The sequence below is a fragment of the Ovis canadensis genome, chromosome 18 (genome assembly GCF_042477335.2).
Source record: "Ovis canadensis isolate MfBH-ARS-UI-01 breed Bighorn chromosome 18, ARS-UI_OviCan_v2, whole genome shotgun sequence".
NCBI lineage: Eukaryota > Metazoa > Chordata > Mammalia > Artiodactyla > Bovidae > Ovis > Ovis canadensis.
Window position 1 is genome coordinate 59,957,540 of NC_091262.1, and position 22,464 is coordinate 59,980,003.

At 41.4% G+C, this 22,464-nt stretch overlaps 2 long non-coding RNA genes across 3 annotated transcripts in view; one reads left to right on the plus strand and one right to left on the minus strand.

Moving 5' to 3' along the window:
- LOC138423152 (uncharacterized) overlaps positions 1–22,464 on the plus strand; it is a 95,163-nt gene that overhangs the window by 6,273 nt on the left and 66,426 nt on the right. The window lies entirely within an intron of this gene.
- On the minus strand, positions 2,095–21,230 carry LOC138423150 (uncharacterized). Of its 2 annotated transcripts, XR_011250145.1 has the most exons (4): positions 21,018–21,230; positions 20,752–20,880; positions 20,181–20,284; positions 2,095–2,647 (listed from the first exon to the last, which is right to left on the minus strand). It is a non-coding gene; the product is annotated as an uncharacterized lncRNA (long non-coding RNA). The 2 variants fall into 2 exon arrangements; XR_011250144.1 differs by lacking the exons at positions 2,095–2,647; positions 21,018–21,230 and adding an exon at positions 19,552–19,851 and having other exon boundaries at positions 20,752–20,936.

Consider the following 22,464-nt stretch of genomic DNA (forward strand, 5'->3'; position numbering starts at 1 on the left):
TGGTGACTGACACGGTCTTAAAACTCAGCTTCTTGTCAGGAACATACATGGTTCACCTCCCTTAACATGGTTCTGCACTATATTGATTTCTATTGACAAAATCAAGCACCATGATTTTTTTAAATTGTTTTATTGAAGTATTGTTAATTTACAATATTGTGTGAATTTCTGCTGTACAGCAAAGTGATTCACCTCTACATATACATGTGTGTGTGTGTATATATATATTTTCTTTTTCATATTCTTTTCCATTGTGGTTTATCACAGGATATTGAATATAGTTCCCTGTGCTATACAGTAGGACCTGTTGTTTATCGATTCTACATATAGTAGTTTGCATCTGCTAATCCCAAACTCTTCAGTCCATTCCTGCACATACCCCCAACCCCCAGCAACCACAAGTCTGTTCTCTGTGTCTGTTAGTTCAAGCACCATGGTTTAAGCTGTGCAGTTCTAATGTCTGGAGGAAGTTAGGCTGAAAGGGACAGGATGGTTCTGTGGGTCAGATAACAGGAGCAGAGGTGTATATTCTACTCACATCCTGCCTTAACCTCCTTAGAATTCCCTCCATCCCTGAGGAGGTTAGTATAATGTATATGTATATTTCTTTTAAAGCATTTACCCTGGCCTCGCTTATGCATTGTATGCAGGTATACTTGTTGGGTTGTAAATCAGCCTGGCATACACTGACCTCTGCTTCAGCTTCTCTGATTAAATTTTCTCACAGTGTTTGTACGTTTTATGATGTGTTGTGCCTACTTACTTTGGTGGGTGTTTTTTAGTGAACCACGTTATCTGGTCTTGATTTATCAAAAGCAAATTTTCCTTTCTCTCCCCTAAGCAGAAAAATTCAAGTTAGAGTAAGTTTATTAAATCATAAATAAAAATTTCCTCTCCAAAAAAAGGTGAAAATTTTGAAATATTGTCATTTCCAGAGAGAAATTCCTCATAGAGGAATGAGATCTAACTTTTTTTTTTTAGTTTTTTATTTTTTAAATTTTAAAATCTTTAATTCTTACATGCGTTCCCAAACATGAACCCCCCTCCCACCTCCCTCCCCACAACATCTCTCTGGGTCATCCCCATGCACCAGCCCCAAGCATGCTGCACCCTGCGTCAGACATAGACTGGCGATTCAATTCTTGCATGATAGTATACATGTTAGAATTCCCATTCTCCCCAATCATCCCACCCTCTCCCTCTCCCTCTGAGTCCAAAAGTCCGTTATACACATGTGTCTTTTTTCCTGTCTTGCGTACAGGGTTGTCATTGCCATCTTCCTAAATTCCATATATATGTGTTAGTATACTGTATTGGTGTTTTTCTTTCTGGCTTACTTCACTCTGTATAATTGGCTCCAGTTTCATCCATCTCATCAGAACTGATTCAAATGAATTCTTTTTAACGGCTGAGTAATACTCCATTGTGTATATGTACCACAGCTTTCTTATCCATTCATCTGCTGATGGATTCCTTAAAAAATTGCAAATAGAACTACCTTATGACCCAGCAATCCCACTGCTGGGCATACACACCGAGGAAACCAGAATTGAAAGAGACGCATGTACCCCAATGTTCATCGCAGCACTGTTTATAATAGCCAGGACATGGAAACAACCGAGATCTAACTTTTAAGTTGCTCAGTTTAAGTCATTTGTGTTGTGGTGGGGTTGTAAAGCTCTAGTCTGCAGACATTGAGTTAATTCCATCTCCACAGATTTCATAGACTATAGCATTTCCAGTTCTCTGTCCTATAATTTAGTATATTTTCTTAGTCTGACTCCTGTAACTCAGTTTGCCTGTCTAAAATGGGCTACTTTTTTACTCTACTAGTTTTTTTTTTTTTTTTAAGTATGGACAGAGGCAGGGTAGAAGAGGCATAACGAATTTGCTTTGAGTCTATAAATAAATGTGTATTAATGAACTTTTCTGTATGAATGAACAAGTTATCCTCTTTATTTTAGTCTTGGTGAGGCCAAAAGCTTCTAGGTAGAAATCGCTCTTTGGGAAGATGATTCTAAATTATTCTTCCTATGTTATTTTTCCTGTTGTTCAGGTGAGAGGATCAGCATGGTTAGAATGATGACAGCCCACTTTGAAAATGTTCATTTATTCATAGTTCATCTGCTTCTGTGAAGGCAGGTTACACTAGAAACGGAGTTCTACTCAGAGAGTCATTAATAGAGGCTGGAAGACAATAAAGAAACATGAAGTGATAGTTGAAGAAACATGTATATCAAGAAACCCTGCCACCCACCCCCCGCCCCCCACCCCGCCAAGAAAAAGTAGTCCAGTTTCCAGCTCTGGGCTTTCCAGCAGCCAGGCAAAGAGAGAAACTGTCTGAATTACACAGCCCTCCTGGGCTAATCATAAGCATTGTGTTGGTTCTTTAAGAGGAACAACCTTTTTCTGTCCCTGAACTCTTCCAGGTGGAATTTGTCCCGGAAATGGTGTGTAGGAGGCAGGCAATGAATTGCCACCAGAAGTGGGCTTGCAGCAGAGGTGGGGACAGTCGCTCTGGAGGAGGGTTTGTCCTTCTGACTTTGGCTGATGTGCATTCTGAGTCAGGAGCAGAGAAGGGCCATTCTTTTCCTCTCTGTGATCGGGGAGGGATGAAGAAGTGGAAAGGAGAAAAGAACAATCTCTCCTGAACAGAAAAAAAGAGATCCAGGTCACCCGGAAGGAACTTAGAATAAGGAACTTATTTGGAAACTACCCTGTAGAGGAGGACTTGAATTTGGCTCAAGTGGTACTTGGTTTCACCAATGACCTTGTTTTAAAGGTAAAGCAACAATGACTAGATATCAGAGGGGCTCAGCAGTCCCAGGAGGGCCTCTTCCTTGAGGAAGTCCAGTAGAGCTGCTGCCAGATTTCTTTCCAATCTTGAATGAAAAGCAAGAGTTTTCTATGAGATTCTTGTGAAAAAGGTGAGAAAACTAAATCAGCATTGTAGGAGATAAACAATGGCATCTTGAGCAGACCACACTTTACAAAAGCCAGATTTTATTTTAGACAACATAAGCGTGTTTGTTCTTTCCATACAGACTCTTTTACTGAACTTCGAAGAAAATCTGCTTATCAGTGTTAACAGCCTTGTCTGAGTTGCCTTATAAAAGGCCACAGCAATTGGAAGAAAGTTATCTTTAAAATGTTTCCATTATGCTTGGTGACAATGCCGCCTCCACTGAGGATTTCTCTAGTATGTATTATTTTTCCCCTTTCCTATGGATAAAGCAAGAATCAAAAAGGACTTTTATCTCTGCCTCTGGAGAACAATACGGGCAAGCAAACACTGAGCCGGGCATTGCATTAAGCTCTGAAGATGCTTTAGGGCACCGGTGACACCGTGCACGTGCATCAAGGCAAGAGTCTTTTAGTCTAGGAAATTCAACAAAGTATGGTAATTCGTGCCTGAATCCCAAACAGAGTTTGTTCCTGTTTAATTCCTGCTCTCTATTTCTCTCAGTGGCTCCCACACTCAGGAGTATGTCTTAAGGGGATAAATTCACTGAGGTTACAGATTAAGGGAAGAAGCAGCCCACTGGTTCCATTCACCCTCCCCCATGCCAAGGCTTCATTATAGGATAAAGGCCAACAGTTAAGGGGTATTTACACTGCACAGGTGCCAGGTGAGTGCCCTCTTTCACATCATGTACCCCTTGCTGCAGTCCTATGCCCAAGTTCCTATATTAATCTGGCATTCCTTCAACACAGTTTTGGAGGACCTGTGCTACAAGCCAGCTAACATAGTGCTAAATATTGAGGTTCCATGATAAATAAGATATGGCACCCTGCACAGAAATGGGAAGAAAAACAACAAAGCAGCTAAGGGATTACCCTAAGGAAGAAGGAGTATCTGAATGTGAAGTCGTTTGTGTAATTCTGAAGGTCGTGCCCTTTCCTCCACAGGGTAGTGCTTTTCTCAACTGGTTCCTGCCTTCTGATTTGTGAGTTTCCTGAGGCTAAGAGCACTGATTTGGGGCTCAAGTCAAAGGTTGCCATATCTTAGCTGAGTGACCTTGGGAAAATCACTTAACCTCTGTAGCCTCAGTAATTTTATCTAAACAAGAAGTCTAATACCAACCCCATCCTTACATTCTGAGGTTTAAATGAGATTTCATGCAAAAAGCCTTTAGCACTGTGCCCAGCACATAGTAAATGCTCAGTACATTTAAAATTTGATTATCATCCTATTCTGTATGACTTTTACACTGAGGGACTTCTGGGACTGTTTGCTTTCATGTAGAATTAAAATTTCTTCCCCTTCTTCCCTGGCTGGCTTTGCCTCATGGCTTGTCAGGGTTTCTGCTCTGACCTCAGGTGACATTTGTCATGATTTAGCCATTCCCACTGGGGTCCAGAGGAGCAGAGATGGAGAAATGTCCTTGTGCTCTGGTGCACATGTATGACTTCATAGAATGTTTCCAGGAAGAGAGGAGCCTACAGAAGAATTCTTAAGACTTGAGTTTTTCTCTCTGGGCTGGGTAATACGTCGAGGAAATCACAGGCAACTCATCCTTGTCGTTTTAGGGTCTGTCATGGTTAGCATACAGTAAGTGCTCATTAAATATTATGGACAGGGGTTCCCTGGTGGTCCAGTGGTTAAGACTCCATGCTTATGCTGCAGGGGACATGGGTTCAATCCCTGGTCAAGGAACTAAGATCTTACATGTTGTGGGGTCTAAAAACATGTGAATAAATGAAAGAATGAAAATTGACCCCAAATTTCCATTTATTTGTTTGTTGCCTTTAAATGGATGCATTTCTGCTTTTCAAAAGAAACAGAAAAACATCTGCAAAATGTAATATGAACAATGGTTTTCTCTGGGTGCTGAGATTGGCAGGTGATAGTCTTTCTTTGTACTTTTAGGATTTTGTGGATTGATAACATTGACAGCAGTTAATGGAAAAGCTTGGTATTCCTTAACCAAAGAGTAATGTGATGAGAGCTGGAGCCTCTGGAAGTTTAACATGATGGTGGAGTGCAGCATGGTCCTTGCCCTATACTCCCCAGGCACTGAGCAGACCACAGTTAATATCCCTTTGCAGTTCAAATTATGTCTGTCTTTCAAGGACCTCTCAGCTCATTGAAGCCATCATGGCATTCAGCCTTCATTTAGGGGGCTGACATGACCAGTCCCATTGGACTGGGATCAAGAAGATTATGCCCTTGACCCAAGTTTAAGGTCCCATATTCTGCTTTCCTATAAGCTAACCTTCTATACCATCTCTCACAGTGATGACTTAATTCTCCCACTCCCTACCACTGGTGCAAATTTCCTCATTGATACATGCAATCAGCAGGAGCCAGGATACCTAATTATGTTTAGTTTACAAGCAGTGTCGTTCTTAATGGCTTAAGAAGGTTTTGTTCTTTCTCCTTTCCTCTGTGGCAATTGACTGTCTCATAACTGGGGTTTTTAGCAATGATTTGCATACTCTTATTAGATGGGACATAAAGATACATTATGCAGACTCTGAGCTCTGTTGCTTCCAAACTGGGCTGTGAAGTTGCTGTAAAGGTTATGAGTCACTGAAGAACAAGTTCAGTCCAATCCTTTCCCCTTTGACCCCACGGGTTATTTTGAAAGCTGCCCACTAAATCATGCTGTCAGTTGGGTCTGCACAGGATAACAGCTGTGCCTCTGAGTGCAGGTTCAATGTCTGGCCAGTAGGTTATTGGGGATCAACAGCACAAGGCTTATCCTCTCAGGCCACCATGGTTCTTTATCTGGCCAGAACTAATGTTGAGGAGACAGCACTCTGGGAAGAATGGAGTTGGTCTCACAGGTGTGGCAAATTTATAAATGGAGTTAGTCTTGACTAGATTTTCAGTTCAGTCCAGTCACTCAGTCATGTCCCACTCTTTGCAACCCCATGCACTGCAGCATGCCAGGCCTCCCTGTCCATCACCAACTCTCGGAGTTTACCAAAACTCATGTCCATTGAGTTGGTGATGCCTTCCAACCACCTCATCCTCTGGCGTCCCCTTCTCCTCCTGCCTTCAATTTTTTCCAGCATCAGGATCCTTTCAAATATGTCAGTTTTTCACATCAGGTAGACAAAGTATTAGAGTTTCAGCTTCAGCATAAGTCCTTCCAATGAATATTCAGGGTGTATTTCCTTTAGGGTGGACTAGTTGGATCTCCTTGCATTCTAAGGGACTCTCAAGAGTCTTCTCTAAAGCCACAGTTCAAAACCATCAATTCTTCGACACTCAGCATTCTTTACAGTCCAACTCTCACATCCATACATGACTACTGGAAAGACCATAGCTTTGACTAGACAGAGCTTTGTTGGCAATGTAATGTCTCTGCTTTTTATTATGCTGTCTAGGTTGGTCATAACTTTTCTTTCAAGGAGCAAGCGTCTTTTAGTTTCTTGGCTGCAATCACCATCTGTGGTGATTTTGGAGCCCCTCAAAATAAAGTCTGTCACTGTTTCCATTGTTTCCCCATCTATTTGCCATGAAGTGATGGGACCAGATGCCATGATCTTAGTTTTCTGAATGTTGAGTTTTAAGGCAATTTTTTTCCTCTCCTCTTTCACTTTCATCAAGAGGCTCTTTAGTTCTTCTTCATTTTCTGCCACAAGGGTGGTGTCACCTGCATATCTGAGGTTATTGATATTTCTCCTGGCAATCTTAAATCCAGCTTGTGCTTCATCCAGTCTAACATTTCTCATGATGTACTCTGCATATAAATTAAATAAGCAGAGTGATGATATCAGTATATTGTCAGTATATTGCCTTGACGTAACTCCTTTCCCAATTTAGAACCAGTCTGTTTTTCTATGTCCAGTTCTAACTGTTGCTCCTTGACCTGCATACAGATTTCTCAGGAGGCAGGTCAGGTGGTCAGGTATTCCCATCTCTTTAAGAATTTAACAGTTTGTTGTGATCTACACAGTCAAAGACTTTCGCATAGTCAATAAAGCAGAAGTAAATGTTTTTCTGAAAACCTCTTGCTTTTTCAATGATCCAACGGATGTTGGCAATTTGATCTCTGGTTCCTCAGCCTTTTCTAAATTCAGCTTGAACATCTGGAAGTTCATGGTTCGTGTACTGTTGAAGCCTGGCTTGAAGAATTTTAAACATTACTTTGCTAGCATGTGAGATGAGTGCAATAGTGTGGTAGTTTGAACATTCATTGGCATTGCCTTTCTTTGGGATTGGACTGACCTTTTCCTGTCCTGTGGCCACTGCTGAGTTTTCCAAATTTGCTGGCATATTGAGTGCAGTACTATCAGCATCATCTTTCAGGATTTGAAATAGCTCAACTAGAATTCCATCACCTCCACTAGCTTTGTTCGTAGTGATGCTTCCTACGGTCCATCTGACTTCACATTCCAGGATATCTGGCTCTAGGTGAGTGATCACACCATCATGATTATCTTGGTTGTGAAGATCTTTTTTGTATAGTTCTTTTGTGTATTCTTGCCACCTCTTCTTAATATCTTCTGCTTCTGTTAAGTCCATACCATTTCTGTCCTTTATCGAGCCCATCTTTGCATGAAATGTTCCCTTGGTATCTCTCATTTTCTTGAAGAGATCTCTAGTCTTTCCCATTCTATTGTTTTCCACTATTTCTTTGCACTGATCGCTGAGGAAGGCTTTCTTATCTCTCCTTGCTATTTTTTGGAACTCTGCATTCAATGGGTATGTCTTTCCTTTTCTCCTTTGCCTTTCACTTCTCTTCTTTTCTCAGCTATTCATAAGACCTCCTCAGACAACCATTTTGCCTTTTTGCATTTCCTTTTCTTGGGGGTGGTCTTGATCACTGCCTCCTGTACAGTGTCACGAACCTCCATCCATAGTTCTTCAAGCCCTCTGTCAGATCTAATCCTTTCAATCTGTTTGTCACTTCCACTGTATAATCATAAGGGATTTGATTTAGGTCATACCTGAATGGTCTAATGGTTTTCCTTACTTTCTTCAATATAAGTCTGAATTGTGCAATAAGGAGTTCATGATCTGAGCCGCAGTCAGCTCCCAGTCTTGTTTTTGCTGACTGTATAGAGCTTCTCCATCTTTGGCTGCAGAGAATATAATCAATCTGATTTCGGTATTGACCATCTGGTGATGTCCATGTGTAGAGTCTTCTCTTGTGTCGTTGGAAGAGGTGTTTGCTATGACCAGTGCGTTCTCTTGACAAAACTCTATTAGCCTTTGCCCTGTTTTATTCTGTACTCCAAAGCCAAATTTGCCTGTTACTCCAGGTATTTCTTGACTTCCTACTTTTGCATTCCAATCCCACATAATGAAAAGGACGTCTTTTTCAGTGTTAGTTCTAGAAGGCCTTGTAGATCTTCATAGAACCGTTCAACTTCAGCTTCTTCAGCATTACTGGTTGGGGCATAGACTTGGATTACTATGATATTGAATAGTTTGCCTTGGGAATGAACAGAGATCATTCTGTCGTATTTGAGATTGTACCCAAGCACTGCATTTCAGACTCTTTTGTTGACTATGATGGCTACTCCATTTCTTCTAAGGGATTCTTGCCCACAGTTCAGTTCAGTTCAGTTCAGTTGCTCAGTCGTGTCCGACTGTTTGCAACCCCATGAATCGCAGCACACCAGGCCTTCCTGTCCATCACCAACTCCCAGAGTTCACTCAGATTCACGTCCATCGAGTCTGTGATGCCATCCAGCCATCTCATCCTCAGTCATCCCCTTCTCCTCCTGCCCTCAATCCCTCCCAGCATCAGAGTCTTTTCCAATGAGTCAACTCTTCGCATGAGGTGGCCAAAGTACTGGAGCTTCAGCTTTAACATCATTCCTTCCAAAGAAATCCCAGGGTTGATCTCCTTCAGAATGGACTGGTTGGATCTCCTTGCAGTCCAAGGGACTCTCAAGAGTCTTCTCCAACACCACAGTTCAAAAGCATCAATTCTTCGGTGCTCAGCCTTCTTCACAGTCCAACTCTCACATCCATACATGACCATAGGAAAAATCATATCCTTGACTAGACGGACCTTAGTCGGCAAAGTAATGTCTCTGCTTGTCAATATGCTATCAAGGTTGGTCTTAACTTTTCTTCCAAGGAGTAAGCATCTTTTAATTTCATGGCTACAATCACCATCTGCAGTGATTTTGGAGCCCAGAAAAATAAAGTCTGACACAGTAGCAGATATAAAAGTCATCTGAGTTAAATTCACTCATTCCAGTCCATTTTAGTTCACTAATTCCTAAAATGGCAGTGTTCACTCTTGCCATCTCCTATTTGACCACTTCCAATTTGCCTGGATTCATGGACCTAACATTCCAGCTTCCTATGCAATATTGCCCTTTACAGCATCAGATTTTACTTCCATCACCAGTCACATCCACAACTGGGTGTTTTTGCTTTGGTTCCATCTCTTCATTCTTTCTGGAGTTATTTCTCTACTCTTCTCAGTAGCCTATTGGGCACCTACTGACCTGGGGAGTTCATCTTTCAGTGTCCTATCTTTTTGCCTTTTCATAGTGTTCATGGGGTTCTCAAGGAAGAATACTGAAATGGTTTGCCTTTCCCTTCTCCAGTGGACTACATTTTATCAGAACTCTCCACCATGACCCATCCATCTTGGGTGGCCCTACATGACATGGCTCATAGTTTCACTGAGTTAGACAAGGCTGTAGTCCATGTGATCAGATTGGTTAGTTTTCTAACCAGAAATAGATTATGGTTTTCAGTTTCTCTGCCTTTGGATGGAAAAGGATAAGAGGCTTATGGAAGCTTCCTGATGGGAGAGACTGACTGAGGGGGAAACTGGGTCTTGTTCTGATGGGCAGGGCCATACTCAGTAAATCTTTAATCCAATTTTCTGTTGAAGGGTGGGGCTGTGTTCCCTCCCTGTTGTTTGACCTGAGGCCAAACTATAGTGAAGGTAATGAAGATAATTAACTGAGTGAAGATACATACCTCCTTCGAAAGGTTCTTCTTGATGAAAGTGAAAGAGGAGAATGAAAAAGTTGGCTTAAAGCTCAACATTCAGAAAATGAAGATCATGGCATCTGGTCCCATCACTTCATAGGAAATAGATGGGGAAACAGTAGAAACAGTGTCAGACTTTATTTTTTTGGGCTCCAAAATCACTGCAGATGGTGATTGCAGCCATGAAATTAAAAGACGCTTACTCCTTGGAAGAAAAGTTATGACCAACATAGATAGTATATTCAAAAGCAGAGACATTACTTTGCCGACTAAGGTCCGTCTAGTCAAGGATATAGTTTTTCCAGTGGCCATGTATGGATGTGAGAGTTGGACTGTGAAGAAGGCTGAGCACCGAAGAATTGATGCTTTTGAACTGTGGTGTTGGAGAAGACTCTTGAGAGTCCCTTGGACTGCAAGGAGATCCAACCAGTCCATTCTGAAGGAGATCAACCCTGGGATTTCTTTGGAAGGAATGATGCTAAAGCTGAAGCTCCCGTACTTTGGCCACCTCATGCAAAGAGTTGACTCATTGGAAAAGACTCTGATGCTGGGAGGGATTGAGGGCAGGAGGAGAAGGGGATGACTGAGGATGAGATGGCTGGATGGCATCACAGACTCGATGGACGTGAATCTGAGTGAACTCTGGGAGTTGGTGATGGACAGGAAGGCCTGGTGTGCTGCGATTCATAGGGTCGCAAAGAGTCGGACATGACTGAGCAACTGAACTGAACTGAACTTGAAAGGTCCTGGGCAGGCACTGCTACACTCAGTGCCCCCAACCCTGCAGCAGGCCACCACCAACCCATGCCTCCCGCAGACTCCTGGACACTTACAGGCAAGTCTAGGTCAGTCTCTTGTAGGGTCATTGCTCCTCTCTCCTGGGTTCTCGGGCCCACAATATTTTGTTTGTGCCCTTTAAGAGTTTGTTTCCCCAGTCCTGTGTAAGTTCTGGTGGCCCAGTGGTAGGGTTAATGGCGACCTCCTCCAAGACGGCTTATGCCTTATCCAAGTCTGCTGCACCCAGAGCTCCTGCAGCAACCCACTACTGACCCATACCTCCTCAGGAGACACTCAAACACAGTTTTGTCTCAGTCTCTGTGGGATCTCTGGGTCCTGATGCACACAAGGTGTGTTTGAGTCCTCTGAGCATCTCTGGCAGATATAGTTTGATTCTAAATGTAATTTCACCTCTCTTACTGTCTTTCTGGGGCTTCTCTTTTGCCCTTGGACATGGGGTATCTCCTCAAAGTCACTCCAGCACCACGGATTTTACATCTCATTAAGAAATTATTGGAGAAGGCAATGGCACCCCACTCCAGTACTCTTGCCTGGAAAATCCTACGGACGGAGGAGCCTGGTAGGCTGCAGTCCATGGAGTCGCGAAGTTGGACACGACTGAACGACTTCACTTTCACTTTTCACTTTCATTCATTGGAGAAGGAAATGGCAACCCACTCCAGTGTTCTTGCCTGGAGAATCCCAGGGACAGGGGAGCCTGGTAGGCTGCCGCCTATGGAGTCGCACAGAGTCGAACACAACTGAAGCGACTTAGCAGCAGCAGCAGCAGCAAGAAATTATTAGTGATAACAAGAACTGGATTGTCCCCAGTGTATAGTTTATTGTTTGGTAATTAGTTAGGCAATTTGGGAAGATAAATAAATCAATTAAATTAATCTCCACTGTTTTCTCAGTCATATATTTTTGCTTAGTTTGTGCCTGTACCTAAGGAGATCCTCAAAGAGTGATCCTAATGGTAGACTTTCATGTCCCTGATCTATGATCAGAAAGCACTTTGGGAGGCACCAAATCCCACCCTACAAGGAACTCCCTACAAAAGCTCCTTACCTGACATCAGAAAATTATCTTTTCTGGCAGGTCTTTCAGAAAGTCCAGAGTCAAGCTCCCTATTACTTTAGATAATTGTTTTCTTTTCCATTATTGTTTATTACAGGATATTGACTATAGTTCCCTCTACTATACAGTAGGACCTTTTTGTTTATCTATTTTATATGTAATTGCATCCACTAATCCCCAAATCCCCGTTCATCCCTCCCCCACCCCTTAAACCTTGGCAACCATCAACTTGTTCTCTGTGAGTCTATTTCTGTTTCATAGATAAGTTCATTTGTGTCATATTTTAGATTCCAGGTATAAGTGATATCATACAGTATTTGTCTTTCTCTTTCTGACTTAGTATGATAATTTCTAGTTCCATCCATGTTGCCGCAAATGGCATTATTTCATTCTTTTTATGGCTGATTATATTTAGTTGTATATATGTACAGTATCTTCTTTATCTGTTCATCTGTTGTTGGACATTTAGGTTGTTTCCATGTCTTGGCTATTATGAATACAGGGGTGCATGTATCTTTTAAAATTGTAGTTTTGTCTGTGTATATGCCCAGGATTGTGATTGCTGGATCATTACTTTAGATAATTTTAAAATGGATTCTGGAAATTCTGGTTGTTTTTTTTTTTTTTTTTTCCCTTTCAGTATTGGCATAACTGAACTTGATAACTGCATGGGCTCTCAGGACGTTTTAGTGGTAAAGTGAGTTGAATGGTAAACCCTCCCCCGAGAACCTCAGAAAATGACCTTACTTGGGATGAAGGTCTTTGCAGACAAGATCTCAAGATAAGATCATCCTGGATCATCCAGGCAGGCCCTGAGCCCAGTGACAAGTGTCATTATAAAAGACCAAGAGAGAAGAAACAGAAACACAGGAGAATGCCATGTGTTGACAGAGACAAAGATCAGAATTTTGCTACCACATTCCAAGGATCCCATTAGAATCTGAAAGAGGCAGGGAAAGATTATCCCCTAATTCCTTCAGAGGAAGCTCCATTCTGCTCATACTTATCAAGTTCAGTCCTTGATTTCAGACTTCTGGCCTCTGTGATCACTGAATAAATAAATTCTGTTGTTTCAAGCCACACAGTTTGCGGTAATTGGTTACAGCAGCCCTAGGAAATGAATGTAAGCACATTCTTTGAGGTTCATGACCACAAGTACTCTAAAGGGTGGCAGAAGGATTTGGGAGTGGGTGTTACCTAGGGTTGTTTTCTGAAGGGTCTGGATTTAGTCGGTTTGTTACAATCTGTTGGCATCTGATGAGGCATTAGTATGTTTTAACACAAAATCCAATACACCGTTGGTAGTTTTGGGTAAAGAACTGATTAGGAATGCAATATGTTCTTTATGCATTTTTTGAGTAATTAAACAAGTAGTCTCTGACACCTTTTCCACTGGGAGTTCACCTTCTTGAGCAACCTGAGGTTTAGAAATGCCAAAGGCATGGACAATAATTAACTCCTGATTGCAGTGTACTGCCAAAAAGTCCTGTTTTGTTATCGGTTCTTGAATCTCTAGGAGATCAAACATTTGATTAAACATATTTCAGCAACAGAAATTACTGAAATGGCTTTTGAACTATTTTAGTCACGTAGCTGTGTGTTTACCTTCTAAGCACTGAAACAGTATCTTATACTCTGCTCATTTGTTTATGTGTTTGAAGGAACAGGGCTTCATCTGTTCATTCCACCCTTTAGTGAACAACAAGGTCGTGATTCAATTCAAAAAATATTTGTCCAGTTACTCCTATATGCGCTGGACACTTTTAGAACTGGATTACAACAAAAGTAACAGGCAAAGGCTGCTTCCTTGTTAATCGAGGAGAGAGAATGGGTCAGAGATACCTGCAGTAACTGAGAGACACATGGAAAGACACCCAAGCAGGTGTCACTGCACTGCTGACTTCTGTTTTTTTCTCTGGCAGCCCCTTTTTTGTTTGTTTACCAAGTCTCTACCTTCTCCACCAGTTTATTAACTAAAGGAGCCCCTCCAGGTTCAAACAGAGGCCCCTTTTATATTTATTTGTTTATATCTTCCTATCTTCCCCCATTATATTTATTCATATCTTCCCCTTTTATATTTCTCCCTGTATAGGAAAGTCCATACACACTAAGTCTTCAGTTACTAATGAGATTCCCCCCAAATATCTCTTCTGCGCAGATATTTTTTCTGAGCTCTGGACTCCTATGCTCAACCACTCGATATCTTTTGTATATCTCAGATTCAACATATTGGTGCTCAGTTGTGTCCAACACTTTGAGACCCCATGGACTATAGCCGGCCAGGCTTCTCTGTCCATGGAACTTTCCAGGCAAGAATACTGGAGTGGGTTGCCATTTCCTCCTCCAGAGGATCTTTCGACCCAGGAATTGAACCTGCATCTCCTGTGTCTCCTACATTGGCAGGCAGATTCCTTACAAATGAGCCACCTGAGAAAGCTGTGTTCAAGCAAAAGTCATGATCTTTGACCCCATATCTCAGATCTGTCTTTCAATGTTACTCATGCCCAAGAATGACCAAGACAGAAACCAAAGTGCTGTTTTTGGTACTTCCCACATTCATACCCTTGTCTCTAAACCATCACAGAGTCCCATATGTTTTACCTTCGGAATTTTCTCAAACTCATCTGGTTTTCTTTATTTTCACTGCTCTAATATGTGTTACAACTTAATCATAGGACTGCTTTCCCATCACCTTTGCCGCAATCTATTGGTTATGAGTGAATCACAGGTTCTGCCCACACTGAAAGGGAAGAGTTTATAAAGACACAACAACAGGAACAAGAAGGCTATCTTTGAATCCTGACTATCATTAAGATCTCAACTGTACCTCACTTTCTCAGGAAAACCTTCTCCAACCCAAGACCTGGGTCTAATCCCATTCTTACAGGTTCTCATAACACTGTACATCTCTTCTTCACAGAATTTATCATAGTTCTAATTTTAACCTGCTTATATGACTGTTTGGTTACTACCTCTCTCCTACTTTTCAGTCTCGTGAGAGAATGCATTGTTCACTAGAACACCAGGCCTGGAATATTGTAGAAACTCAAAACTATCTGTTGAATAAATGGACAGGAAAAACCCTGGAAGCTTTCTGTACATTGTTGCCTTGATCCCTCTTGCAGAAATCAGAGGAAATCTTGCTTCTGGATTTCATAATGAGTTGCCTTCTACCCTTCCTGCAGGAATGTTGTCTAATGGAAGTTTTGCTGAAAAGAGAGACAGACAGAGACATGCTAAGCTTTTATCCACCATCGTGGAAACAGGCAAATCATGGTTTCTCAAAGTCCTAACTATGATAAACATCCCAAAATGACACTAAATGTTAGAGGATTTCAAGGACAGAGCAATGAGCTGGAATCACCAATACAAGTCAGTGTTATAGATTTATTTTTATTTTGTTTCTTGGAATTTCTGATTAACTTGTGTTCAGAGGATCCATGCTAAGCCATTGACAGACATAAGTTGATACGACTGTGTTCCATACAGATTCATGTTTAAGTAATTTTAGAAAGCAAACAAGCGTTTGCTTGGTTACCTTGTGAGGTGCCTGGATAAGATCAGTGTTGTCTCTAGTGGCCTAGTATCATGTGTGTGAGTGTTAGTTGCTCTGTCATGTCAGACTCTTTGTGACCCCATGGACTGTTGCCCACCAGGCTCTTCTGTCCATGGAATTCTTCAGGCAAGAACACTGGAGAGGGTTGCAATGCCCTTCTCCAGGCCTAGTATCATCAGTTCAGTTCAGTTCAGTTCAGTTGCTCAGTCATGTCTGACTCTTTGCGACCCCATGAGTCACAGCACACCAGGTCTCCCTGTCCATCACCAACTCCCGGAGATCACTCAAACTCATGTCCATCGAGTCGGTGATGCCATCCAGCCATCTCATCCTCTGTCATTCCCTTCTCCTCCTGCCTTCAATCTATGCCAAGCCTGGACCAAACACTTTAGGTGTGTTATTGTGTTTATTTATTACAGTCTTCCAAGTATGTAATATCTACCCTGTAACATTGGTTCTTAAATTCTCACTAGCAGCAGAAATCACCTGGAAGTCTGTTCAAAGAGATTTTTCCACCCTGCCAGCAGAGGTTCTGATGTAGTAAATTTGGTGTGGGGGCCTGAGAATTTGCATTTTTAACAAGTTCCCAGCTGTAGATATGCTGCTGCTGGCCTGGGGACCATGGCTGAAGAACTACTGACCCATGAGACAAGTATTAACCTCTCCATTTTACTGATCAAGAAACTGAGGCTTTGAGAGGTGAGTGAGGGCGTGTAGCCAGAATTCAAGTTCAAGTTTGTTGGCTCCAAACCACTAGGTAACACTGCCAGAATCAAACATTCTTTTAAGCCCATAATCAAAGATAATTTCAAACATTCTTGATCACGTTGGTTTGGTTTAAGTAACTGCTTCTATTGTCATGTTCTCAATGCTTATTTCATTAAGTTTCAGTACGTTAAAACCTAAAATTATTTGAGTTCATTAAAAAGACAGTTTGAAAATCTTGACCAAGAGACAGAAAGGGAAAGAAAAAAAAAAAGGAAACAGAATCTGAAAAGAATTTGTATAAGCTGACTCCAAAAGGAAACCTCTCGTTCACTTCTCATGGGAGATAAAAGCGGATTGGTTAAAATAAGACACAGGTCTAAGCAAGTCCTTTTTTGATGGTTTAAGAAAGGTGGTAAGCAGACAGAAAAACTCCGTATCACTGTGTCCATTCTTCTGGAAGCTACCAGTTTTGAAGTGATGGACACTGGAGATCAGAGGTAATTTTCAGGTCTGGCTTGAATAGGCCCTGGCATGAAAATGTTTGTATTCAATGACTAGAAGTGGAGTCTCCTTTCTGTTCACATTTCCGTTTCTTTCTTGCTTCTCACCTTATCCCAGAGGCTGCCAGCTGGTTTCCAACCCTAGGCTTACCTCCCTAATGACAACCAATAGAATAGTAACTTCCTCTTTCTTCAAACAATGTTTTCACAAGATTCTCCCCAACTTATGAGCTGTCAGAGGCATATTCAAGATTTTTCAAGTTATACTCCTTTTTCTTTCTCTTCTTGCCAACCTTACTTTCCATTAATCCTTAATGAAATTTTTGCTCCCGTAAGCAAATGTGTTATTCATCAGCCTTCAAACATTTTACTCCTGATTTCTTTTTTCCCCTCTCTTTCTATTCATCAGTTACTATAATTCTCCACCTTCAAACCCAACTCAAAATTCCCTTCCCCCAGCTCATCTTTCATGACTGACTTCATCTAACTCTGCTTTTGCTTAGTGGCCTTGCTGGGCCAAGTCGGTACTCAGTTAGTTTATATGTGCTGGAAAGAAAATTGTTCTGAAAGTATTTTTCAGTCATTCAATTAGTGTTTTCTATCTCCTCAAACAGACCACAGCCCTTTGATAGCAGAGATATTCTGTATTTCTTTTTTAAGTGCCGGGTGGATCTCATTTATTCATTCCTCATTCCACATATTCTCATCAAGTTCCTCATCCCTTCCAGGCACTGAGTCCACCCTGTTGCTTTCAGTGGAAGCTGGATTGCTTTCATAAGCCCTGTACTGCCCAGGAACCTTCTATCTTTGGATTTGGAGTGGGTAGGTGGGAATTCCTGCCAATGATTTGTCAGGAAGTCTAAAATAGAGGGCAGGAAGGGAAATAGGAGGAGGCTTGCTGGGAAGGCAGAGTATTCTTGCAGTGGGGGTTCAGATGGAGATAGACGACTCTGAATAATGTTCCTCTCAGGAATCTTTTTGACAAATATCAAAGAAAAGGGTTCATTTTCATTAGTTCTGTCTAAGGCAGGGACAGTTTCGTCATGTTTCCAGTAGGCAGAGGCTAAGTAGGTAATGGAAATCAAAGAGTGGGTTTCTGAATTTAGCCAACTTGGGAGTTTGATGACTCTGAGTAGCATCTCAGTTCCTGAGTTGCTCTCATCTTTTAAAAAGTAGAAATTAGAATTGGCATACAAATGAGCCTAAGCAATTCATAAATTAAGAGCAAGTTCCTTACTCTTAGACATTGACATTTTCTATGCATATCTGTAAACTTGGCATTGTCTGTAAAAAATAGTTACAAAGGCAAAAAAATTAAAAGCTCAGTTAGAAATTAGTTAGAATCAGTTAGAAATGGACATTAGAACTGGTATATGTGTTAAGACTAATATATAGAAAATAGAGGTATAATTCTATATTTTTGCACATTCTAAGCAATAATTTCTGCAAGCTTAAGGCAAACCATCCCAGTATTAGAGTACCAAGCACTGCCAGACAATTTCAGCCTCTTTGTTTACCTGTCCTGCTGTGTATCTCAGTCAGGTCACCCCATCTCCCTGAGAGTGGCTGGAGAAGCCAGAGTTAGGCTTCTCTGGGTTTGTTCTGCACAAAGGGGACTAACACAGAGATCCCTGGGAGGCATCCTGAGAGTTAGAGCCAGGCAGTTTTATCCCTGTGGGCTAAACTTAGGGCTAAACTGAGGGCTGATGTTCAACTGAAGGCTGAACATCAGCTACTGAAAGATTATAAAGAGAGAGTTAGGAAGTCTCCCCCAGTGTTTTCTCAGCCTGCTTGTTTCTTTCCCTTGTCTTTTCTGCTCCTATGCTGTTGCCGACTTCACCTTCCTCACCTTGGTTTCACTTGCCCGAAACCTTGCCAAAGCACACACTCAGCTCTCCTTCCCTCATTCCATTTCACCCAGAGGAGCTTTCTCAATGTTAACTCTTTCCTTTCCTAGAACCCTTCATTTAAACCCACCAAGAGGCAGTTCTCCTTGAGTTGTCTTCTCCTTCCCTTCCAAGAATGAGGGAAGAAGATAAAAATCCTGGTGCTCGCAGAGACATCATGGCCAATCCCAGGGAGGCATGGGCTAAGGGATACAACTTTCACTTTCCCCTCATGGCTACCAAGCAACAGGGACATAACTGTGGAAGGTTCTCAAATAACCTACACCACGAAGACCCAGGGTCAGTAATTTTACACATAAAGTCAGTTGACATGGTGCAGTGTGGGGACAATATATTTTACTTGGTAGATAATCTTGCAAAGAAAATGACATTGGCCACTAAGCCAGCCTTGTACCTCCTTGACAAACACTACCAAAAATACCAAGTAAAACTTGAAATTCTCTTACTTTAATAAATTCCAAGCATGCCTCATCATATTTGATGTAAATATTTTAGGTAATTTGTTATTAAGAGGTGAAGAATATATTGCTATTAAAATTACATTGAATTTTAAAAACTTGATGTTGAAAACTAATCTTTGGGGATTGGGGCAGAGGTTAACTAGGAAGGAACATGAAAGAACTTTCTGCAGCAAGGGTCAGTGTCTTAGATCTTGGTAGGGCTTTGGTTTACACATTTGTCTGCATTTGTCAAAATTCAGTGCATGTACATTTAAGATTTGGGCATTTGGCCATGTATAAATTTAATTCAAAAGAAAAAACATAAATATTGAACTTCAGTTAATGATATGCATGCTGAAGTATTTAGAGGCAAGTGTACTAATGTCTGCAATTTACTTTGAAATGCTTCAGAAAGGTAAAATGGATTGAGGAATGGGTAATAAATTGCTATGTGATAAAGAATGTGTAGAAATATATTAATGGCAAAATCCAGATGGTGGGTAGATGGGTGTTCGTTATAAACGTTTTAAAGCTTTGCTTTATGTTTGAAAATTTTAGTAACAAAATGTTGGAAAAATTATTGTTAAGATAAATTTATACCGTCTATCAGCCAACTGTTGTCATTTTAGAATATCCCACTTATTCTGACTGATGAACAAAACCAGCATTATTACACAGATCACTAATGTTTTATTTAAGAAATATGCTCTGGCCCTGGATAAAATAATTGTTTATGAAATTAATGCCTTTTCTTCCATTGTATACATGCTGATGTTGTTGTTGTTCAGTTGCTCAGTCATGTCTGACTCTGTGACCCCATGGATGGCAGTACATAACTTCCCTGTCCTTCACTATGTCCTGGAGCTTGCTCAAACTCATGTCCATTGAGTCGGTGATGCCATCCAACCATCTCACCCTCTGTTGCTCCCTTCTTCTCCTGCCCTCAATCTTTCCCAGGAGATAGAGAACACTATGAGGAGAGGGGGAAGCCACACTTAATCATGCACAGTATTAATTATTTCCTCTAATCACTGCTACATTAATATATTATTTTTTCTATTTAAGGTACTTCTATAATTTTCTCCTGTATAATATGAAAAAAATTCAAAGGAGATAACATTTGAACCGAGTCCCAAAGAATGAATAGGAGTTCACCCAGCATCAAAAAGAGGGAAGGAGAATGATTTGTTTCATTTCTATGTCTCATAATACCTGGCAGAATAAATGCTAGATGAATGTTTAGTTCAAGTTGCAAAAGTTCAAAGGTCAAGTTCCTAAACAAATTAAAAGTGAGCCTACCTGATTAGAAGTAAACTGCCATTTTGCTTGGTCATTAAATTTCAGCGTAAGGAATTCTGAGATGATGAAAAACCTTGGAGTTTTTTCCAAGATGTGTGACCCTCCTAGGAGAAAAGAGACCCTCTGTCAAGAAATCAAATGTGGTTTGCTTGATTTTTCTAAAATAAATATTCGAGTCTTAATCCAGCCAAATAAATTAAAGCAATATTCCTGGAGACCTAGTTGCTGTAAATTTCAGCAAACTTTTGGAATCCCCTTCTTGAAATCAGACCCAAAGCTTATAGCACTTTCTTTTGAATATCTTCAGAGAAATCAGATTTTATTTATGAAATGAGAGATTCGTGCAGAAGCCAGCTCAGTTGAGTAAGCTAGCTTTGCAAAGCAGTACAGCTGTAAAACAATCATGATTTTCTTGACATAAATTTGTTCTCCAAATTACCAAAGAATAATTTCAAAAATGTGCTTGGCATCATGAAAATACACGTATAAACTTCTGCAGTGACTCCTTAAGGGCGAAGCTTAGGTAAGAATAGACAGACACACCTGGAAGCATAAAAAAGCATGAACATACCTTCCCACTGGCCAGCATGGGCTCAGGGAGGAGCAGGGTAACTACACCTACGACCCCCATTGGCCCCTGAGAAGCGAGCTTCTGAGGCAGTTCGTGGTGGGTTTTCCATGGATTCCTCAATGCTGGTTTCTAAAAAAAGCAATTCTTAAAGTGTGTCTGCTTAACATTTTACCTTGTGGTAAAGCTCCGAAAGGAGGCAAGCTGAGCCCAGTGGGAACGTTAGAAATGCCCCAGAACTGAGCAAGAAAGAGAAAGCAGTCACGTACCCTGTGACCCTGGTCTCCACCCTGAGCCAGCAGCTGCAGAGGAGCAGGCAGGCAAGAGTCCTCAGGTGGCAAAGGATAAACGTGGAAAATGGAAGCAGCCGGATTCATGTGTGCTAAACTGAAGCCTGAAGTAGTGGCAAGAGTGTATTGTGCGGGGAGGCTTGAGAGCAAAATGAGGTGTAGGATGAGTCACGGCCAGTACATTGAAAATACAAGAGGGGGTGAGAGAGAGTGTGGGTGGGGAGACTCGAAACTCATGTTCTGTAGGTAACAAGATAGGCAACAAAAGAATAGGAGGAAATCGGGGCCTTGAGCCTTCGTGAATTCTCCCTTGCTATCTAAGACACTCCACTCTTGCAGAATAACATTTTTCAGGGTCTAATTGCCTTGTGTTTGGGCACTTACATTTATTCTGACTTCTGGTTTATCCAGGCTTATTCTTCTTTAGTGACTGGTTCCTATCTGACTCCTAGACATAGCAATTTACTCAGTGACTCATGTTGAAGAGACATTTTATCACCTTCTATTTTCCAGACAACTATCACAGCACCCTAGATACCTTGAAAGACCACCACCACCTCCTCTTTACCACCACACCTTCTTATAACCAAAAATATGCGTGCGCACGCGCACACACACACACACGCACACACACACAAGTATTCTCATACTCATTTTTTTTCTTTGCAAGGTCAACATTTAACATCATTGTATTTAAAACACCAGAGTTTCGTGGATGAACTCCAGAATAATTTGCCCTATTTTTATCACCCTTCCTTAGAGAATTTTCCTCTTCCTCATTCTTTCCCTCTTTGTTTAAGGGTATTATTCCTTGCATGGAAGCTATCAGACAGTAAGTGCATTATAAGTGTGTCCTGAATGAACAAATGAATGGTCACTTGATAGCACAAATCTTTCCAAGCGGTTCAACCATCATGCTTTCTAGCAGATGATGGATGACTTTCTAAAGTCCCTTTGGTGGCTAGGCCTCGAACATTTAAAGACATGCATTCAGAGAACTTGGAAAAAAGTGATATTATGATTCATTGGTAGCATCGTCAGAAGTGATTTGGAGGAAGAAGGATGGTCTGTTTAAGTGTGTATGTGTGTGTGTGCCCATGTGTGTCTTGTGCAATCTACTATTCAGTTCAGTTCAGTCACTCAGTCATGTCCGACTCTTTGCAACCCCATAAACTGCAGCAGGCCAGGCCTCCCTGTCCATCACCAACTCCCAGAGTTCACTCAAACTCACGTCCATTGAGTGGGTGATGCCATCCAGCCATCTCATCCTTTGTTGTCCCTTTCTCCTCCTGCCCCCAATCCCTCCCAGCATCAGGATCTTTTCCAATGAGCCAACTCTTCACATGAGGTGGCCAAAGTACTGGAGTTTCAGCTTCAGCATCATTCCTTCCAATGAACACCCAGGACTGATCTCCTTCAGAATGGA